At 47.9% G+C, this 7,552-nt stretch overlaps 1 non-coding gene across 1 annotated transcript; it reads right to left on the bottom strand.

The window, feature by feature from the left end:
- Window positions 1–5,648: 5,648 nt before the first annotated feature.
- TRNAD-GUC (transfer RNA aspartic acid (anticodon GUC)) lies at window positions 5,649–5,721 on the bottom strand. Its single transcript has one exon. It is a non-coding gene; the product is annotated as a tRNA-Asp (tRNA).
- Between the last annotated feature and the right edge of the window lie 1,831 nt (window positions 5,722–7,552).

Genomic DNA, 7,552 nt, shown 5'->3' with positions numbered 1-7,552 from the left:
ATGTTCGTCAGGTATTGTGGAAAAACTCTGACATTTTACGTTACATCTGAGACCTCACGACACCGCTCCCGGATGGGCTCTAACCACCAACCTATTGGTTAACAGCCGAACGCGCTAACCATTCAGCCACGGAAGCTCAGAAATTAAATGGTTGTCACGTATTGTGGAAAAGTTTTGACTTTTTACGCTACATCTGAGACCTCACAACACCGCTCCCGGATGGGCTCGAACCACCAACCTATTGGATAACAGCCGAACGCGCTAACCATTGCGCCACGGAAGCCCAAAAATTAAATGGTCGTCAGGTATTGTGGAACAATTTTGGCTTTCTACGTTACATTTGAGATCACACAACACCGCTCCCGGGTGGGCTCGAACCACCAACCTATTGGTTAACAGCCGAACGCGCTAACCATTGCGCCAAGGAAGCCCAAAATTTAAATGCTCGTCAGGTATTGTGTAAAAACCTTGACTTTTTACGTCGCATCTGAGACCTCACAACACCGCTCCCGGATGGGCTCGAACCACCAACCTATTGCTTAACAGCCGAACGCGCTAACCATTGCGCCACGGAAGCCCAAAAGTTAAATACTCGTCAGGTATTGTGTAAAAACCTTGACTTCTTACGTCACATCTGAGACCTCACAACACCGCTCCCGGATGGGCTCGAACCACCAACCTATTGGTTAACAGCCGAACGCGCTAACCATTGCGCCACGGAAGCCCAAAAGTTAAGTGCTCGTCAGGTATTGTGTAAAAACCTTGACTATTTACGTCACATCTGAGACCTCACAACACCGCTCCCGGATGGGCTCGAACTACCAACCTATTGGTTAACAGCCGAACGCGCTAACCATTGAGCCACGGAAGCTCAGAAATTAAATGGTTGTCAGATGTTGTGGAAAAACTTTGGCTTTCTACGTTACATTTGAGACCCCACAACACCTCTCCCGGGTGGGCTCGAACCACCAACCTTTCGATTAACAGCTGAACGCGCTAACCATTGCGCCACGGAATCCCAAAAATTAAATGCTCGTCAGGTATTGTGTAAAAACCTTGACTTTTTACGTCACATCTGAGACCTCACAAAACCGCTCCCGGATGGGCTCGAACCACCAACCTACTGGTTAACAGCCGAACGCGCTAACCATTGCGCCACGGAAGCCCAAAAGTTAAATACTCGTCAGGTATTGTGTAAAAACCTTGACTTCTTACGTCACATCTGAGACCTCACAACACCGCTCCCGGATGGGCTCGAACCACCAACCTATTGGTTAACAGCCGAACGCGCTAAACATTGCGCCACGGAAGCCCAAATGTTAAATGCTCGTCAGGTATTGTGTAAAAACCTTGACTTTTTACGTCACATCTGAGACCTCACAACACCGCTCCCGGATGGGCTCGAACCACCAACCTATTGGTTAACAGCCGAACGCGCTAACCATTGCGCCACGGAAGCCCAAAAGTTAAATGCTCGTCAGGTATTGTGTAAAAACCTTGATTTTTTACGTCAAATCTGAGACCTCACAACACCGCTCCCGGATGGGGTCGAACCACCAACCTATTGGTTAACAGCCGAACGCGCTAACCATTGCGCCACGGAAGCCCAAAAATTAAATGGTCGTCATTTATTGTGCAAAAACTTTGGCTTTCTACGTTACATTTGAGATCCCACAACACCGCTCCCGGGTGGGCTCGAACCACCAACCTATTGGTTAACAGCCGAACGCGCTAACCATTGAGCCACGGAAGCTCAGAAATTAAATGGTTGTCAGGTATTGTGGAAAAACTTTGACTTTTTACGTCACATCTGAGACCTCACAACACCGCTCCCGGATGGGCTCGAACCACCAACCTATAGGTTAACAGCCGAACGTGCTAACCATTGCGCCACGGAAGCCCAAAAATTAAATGGTCGTCAGGTATTGTGGAAAAACTTTGGCTTTCTACGTTACATTTGAGATCACACAACACCGCTCCCTGGTGGGCTCGAACCACCAACCTATTGGTTAACAGCCGAACGCGCTAGACATTGCGCCACGGAAGCCCAAAAATTAAATGGTCGTCAGGTATTGTGGAAAAACTTTGGCTTTCTACGTTACATTTGAGATCACACAACACCGCTCCCGGGTGGGCTCGAACCACCAACCTATTGGTTAACAGCTGAACGCGCTAACCATTGAGCCACTGAGGCCCAAAAATTAAATGGTCGTCAGGTATTGTGTAAAAACCTTGACTATTTACGTCACATCTGAGACCTCACAACACCGCTCCCGGATGGGCTCGAACTACCAACCTATTGGTTAACAGCCGAACGCGCTAACCATTGAGCCACGGAAGCTCAGAAATTAAATGGTTGTCAGGTGTTGTGGAAAAACTTTGGCTTTCTACGTTACATTTGAGACCCCACAACACCTCTCCCGGGTGGGCTCGAACCACCAACCTTTCGATTAACAGCTGAACGCGCTAACCATTTCGCCACGGAATCCCAAAAATTAAATGCTCGTCAGGTATTGTGTAAAAACCTTGACTTTTTACGTCACATCTGAGACCTCACAAAACCGCTCCCGGATGGGCTCGAACCACCAACCTACTGGTTAACAGCCGAACGCGCTAACCATTGCGCCACGGAAGCCCAAAAGTTAAATACTCGTCAGGTATTGTGTAAAAACCTTGACTTCTTACGTCACATCTGAGACCTCACAACACCGCTCCCGGATGGGCTCGAACCACCAACCTATTGGTTAACAGCCGAACGCGCTAAACATTGCGCCACGGAAGCCCAAATGTTAAATGCTCGTCAGGTATTGTGTAAAAACCTTGACTTTTTACGTCACATCTGAGACCTCACAACACCGCTCCCGGATGGGCTCGAACCACCAACCTATTGGTTAACAGCCGAACGCGCTAACCATTGCGCCACGGAAGCCCAAAAGTTAAATGCTCGTCAGGTATTGTGTAAAAACCTTGATTTTTTACGTCAAATCTGAGACCTCACAACACCGCTCCCGGATGGGGTCGAACCACCAACCTATTGGTTAACAGCCGAACGCGCTAACCATTGCGCCACGGAAGCCCAAAAATTAAATGGTCGTCATTTATTGTGCAAAAACTTTGGCTTTCTACGTTACATTTGAGATCCCACAACACCGCTCCCGGGTGGGCTCGAACCACCAACCTATTGGTTAACAGCCGAACGCGCTAACCATTGAGCCACGGAAGCTCAGAAATTAAATGGTTGTCAGGTATTGTGGAAAAACTTTGACTTTTTACGTCACATCTGAGACCTCACAACACCGCTCCCAGATGGGCTCGAACCACCAACCTATAGGTTAACAGCCGAACGTGCTAACCATTGCGCCACGGAAGCCCAAAAATTAAATGGTCGTCAGGTATTGTGGAAAAACTTTGGCTTTCTACGTTACATTTGAGATCACACAACACCGCTCCCTGGTGGGCTCGAACCACCAACCTATTGGTTAACAGCCGAACGCGCTAGACATTGCGCCACGGAAGCCCAAAAATTAAATGGTCGTCAGGTATTGTGGAAAAACTTTGGCTTTCTACGTTACATTTGAGATCACACAACACCGCTCCCGGGTGGGCTCGAACCACCAACCTATTGGTTAACAGCTGAACGCGCTAACCATTGAGCCACTGAGGCCCAAAAATTAAATGGTCGTCAGGTATTGTGTAAAAACCTTGACTATTTACGTCACATCTGAGACCTCACAACACCGCTCCCGGATGGGCTCGAACTACCAACCTATTGGTTAACAGCCGAACGCGCTAACCATTGAGCCACGGAAGCTCAGAAATTAAATGGTTGTCAGGTGTTGTGGAAAAACTTTGGCTTTCTACGTTACATTTGAGACCCCACAACACCTCTCCCGGGTGGGCTCGAACCACCAACCTTTCGATTAACAGCTGAACGCGCTAACCATTTCGCCACGGAATCCCAAAAATTAAATGCTCGTCAGGTATTGTGTAAAAACCTTGACTTTTTACGTCACATCTGAGACCTCACAAAACCGCTCCCGGATGGGCTCGAACCACCAACCTACTGGTTAACAGCCGAACGCGCTAACCATTGCGCCACGGAAGCCCAAAAGTTAAATACTCGTCAGGTATTGTGTAAAAACCTTGACTTCTTACGTCACATCTGAGACCTCACAACACCGCTCCCGGATGGGCTCGAACCACCAACCTATTGGTTAACAGCCGAACGCGCTAAACATTGCGCCACGGAAGCCCAAATGTTAAATGCTCGTCAGGTATTGTGTAAAAACCTTGACTTTTTACGTCACATCTGAGACCTCACAACACCGCTCCCGGATGGGCTCGAACCACCAACCTATTGGTTAACAGCCGAACGCGCTAACCATTGCGCCACGGAAGCCCAAAAGTTAAATGCTCGTCAGGTATTGTGTAAAAACCTTGATTTTTTACGTCAAATCTGAGACCTCACAACACCGCTCCCGGATGGGGTCGAACCACCAACCTATTGGTTAACAGCCGAACGCGCTAACCATTGCGCCACGGAAGCCCAAAAATTAAATGGTCGTCATTTATTGTGCAAAAACTTTGGCTTTCTACGTTACATTTGAGATCCCACATCACCGCTCCCGGGTGGGCTCGAACCACCAACCTATTGGTTAACAGCCGAACGCGCTAACCATTGAGCCACGGAAGCTCAGAAATTAAATGGTTGTCAGGTATTGTGGAAAAACTTTGACTTTTTACGTCACATCTGAGACCTCACAACACCGCTCCCGGATGGGCTCGAACCACCAACCTATAGGTTAACAGCCGAACGTGCTAACCATTGCGCCACGGAAGCCCAAAAATTAAATGGTCGTCAGGTATTGTGGAAAAACTTTGGCTTTCTACGTTACATTTGAGATCACACAACACCGCACCCTGGTGGGCTCGAACCACCAACCTATTGGTTAACAGCCGAACGCGCTAACCATTGCGCCACGGAAGCCCAAAAATTAAATGGTCGTCAGGTATTGTGGAAAAACTTTGGCTTTCTACGTTACATTTGAGATCACACAACACCGCTCCCGGGTGGGCTCGAACCACCAACCTATTGGTAACAGCTGAACGCGCTAACCATTTAGCCACTGAGGCCCAAAAATTAAATGGTCGTCAGGTATTGCGGAAAAACTTTGGCTATTTACGTTATATTTGAGATCCCAAAACACCGCTCCCGGGTGGGCTCGAACCACCAACCTATTGGTTAACAGCCGAACGCGCTAACCATTGAGCCACGGAAGCTCAGAAAATAAATGGTTATCACGTATTATGGAAAAATATTGACTTTTCACGCTACATCTGAGACCTCACAACACCTCTCCCGGGTGGGCTCGAACCACCAACCTTTCGATTAACAGCTGAACGCGCTAACCATTGCGCCACGGAAGCCCAAAAATTAAATGCTCGTCAGGTATTGTGGAAAAACTCTGACATTTTACGTTACATCTGAGACGTCACAACACCGCTCCCGGGAGGGCTCGAACCACCAACCTTTCGGTTAACAGCTGAACGGGCTGACCATTGCGCCACTGAAGCCCAAAAATTAAATTTTCGTCAGGTATTGAGGTAAAACTTTGACTTTTTACTTCACATCCGAGACCTCACAACACCGCTCCCGGATGGGCTCGAACCACCAACCTTTCGATTGACAGCCGAACGCGCTAACCATTGAGCCACGGAAGCTCAGAAATTAAATGGTTGTCACGTATTGTGGAAAAGTTTTGACTTTTTACGCTACATCTGAGACCCCACAACACCTCTTCCGGGCGTGCTCGAACCACCAACCTTTCGATTAACAGCTGAACGCGCTAACCATTGCGCCACGGAAGCCCAAAAGTTAAATGTTCGTCTGGTGTTGTGGAAAAACTCTGACATTTTACGTTACATCTGAGACGTCACAACACCGCTCCCGGGAGGGCTCGAACCACCAACCTTTCAGTTAACAGCTGAACGCGCTGACCATTGCGCCACTGAAGCCCAAAAATTAAATTTTCGTCAGGTATGGAGGTAAAACCTTGACATTTTACTTCTCATCTGAGACCTCACAACACCGCTCCCGGATGGGCTCGAACCACCAACCTTTCGGTTAACAGCCGAACGCGCTAGCCATTGCGCCACGGACGCCCAAAAATTAAATGGTTGTCAGGTATTGTTGAAAAGTTACGACTTTTCACGCTACATCTGAGACCCCACAAATCCTCTCTCGTTTGGGCTCGAACCAACAACCTTTCGGTTAACAGCTGAACGCGCTGACCATTGCGCCACTGAAGCCCAAAAATTAAATTTTCGTCAGGTATTGAGGTAAAACTTTGACTTTTTACTTCACATCCTAGACCTCACAACACCGCTCCCGGATGGGCTCCAACCACCAACCTTTCGATTGACAGCCGAACGCGCTATCCATTGAGCCACGGAAGCTCAGAAATTAAATGGTTGTCACGTATTGTGGAAAAGTTTTGACTTTTTACGCTACATCTGAGACCCCACAACACCTCTACCGGGTGGGCTCGAACCATTAACCTTTCGATTAACAGCTGAACGCGCTAACCATTGCGCCACGGAAGCCCAAAAATTAAATGTTCGTCAGGTATTGTGGAAAAACTCTGACATTTTACGTTACATCTTAGACATCACAACACCGCTCCCGGATGGGCTAGAACCTCCAACCTATTGGTTAACAGCCAAACGCGCTAACCATTGAGCCACGGAAGCTCAGAAATTAAATGGTTGTCAGGTATTGTTGAAAAGTTACGACTTTTCAAGCTACATCTGAGACCCCACAAAACCTCTCTCGTTTGGGCTCGAACCACCAACCTTTCGGTTAACAGCTGAACGCGCTGACCATTGCGCCACTGAAGCCCAAAAATTAAATGTTCGTCAGGTATTGTGGAAAAACTCCGACATTTTACGTTACATCTGAGACGTCACAACACTTCTCCCGGATGGGCTCGAACCACCAACCTATTGGTTAAAAGCCGAACGCGCTAACCATTGCACCACTGAAGCCCAAAAATTAAATTTTCGTCAGGTATTGAGGTAAAACTTTGACTTTTTACTTCACATCTGAGGCCTCACAACACCGCTCCCGGATGGGCTCGAACCACCAACCTTTCGGTTAACAGCCGAACGCGCTAACCATTGCGCCACGGACGCCCAAAAAAAATGGTCGTCAGGTATTGCGGAAAAACTTTGGCTATTTACGTTACATTTGAGATCCAAAAACACCGCTCCCGGGTGGGCTCGAACCACCAAGCTATTGGTTAACAGCCGAACGCGCTAACCATTGAGCCACGAAAGATCAGAAAATAAATGGTTATCACGTATTATGGAAAAAGTTTGACTTTTCACGCTTCATCTGAGACCTCACAACACCTCTCCCGGGTGGGCTCGAATACCAACCTTTCGATTAACAGCTGATCGCGCTAACCATTGCGCCACGGAAGCCCAAAAATTAAATGCTCGTCAGGTATTGTGGAAAAACTCTGACATTTTACGTTACATCTGAGACGTCACA

This window comes from Phalangium opilio, unplaced genomic scaffold (genome assembly GCF_054372755.1).
Source record: "Phalangium opilio isolate 3A_F unplaced genomic scaffold, DU_Popi_V2 ptg001675l_1, whole genome shotgun sequence".
Classification (NCBI taxonomy): Eukaryota; Metazoa; Arthropoda; class Arachnida; order Opiliones; family Phalangiidae; genus Phalangium; species Phalangium opilio.
The sequence above is the reverse complement of the archived record's forward strand: the minus strand, read 5'-3'. Positions and strand labels throughout refer to the sequence as shown.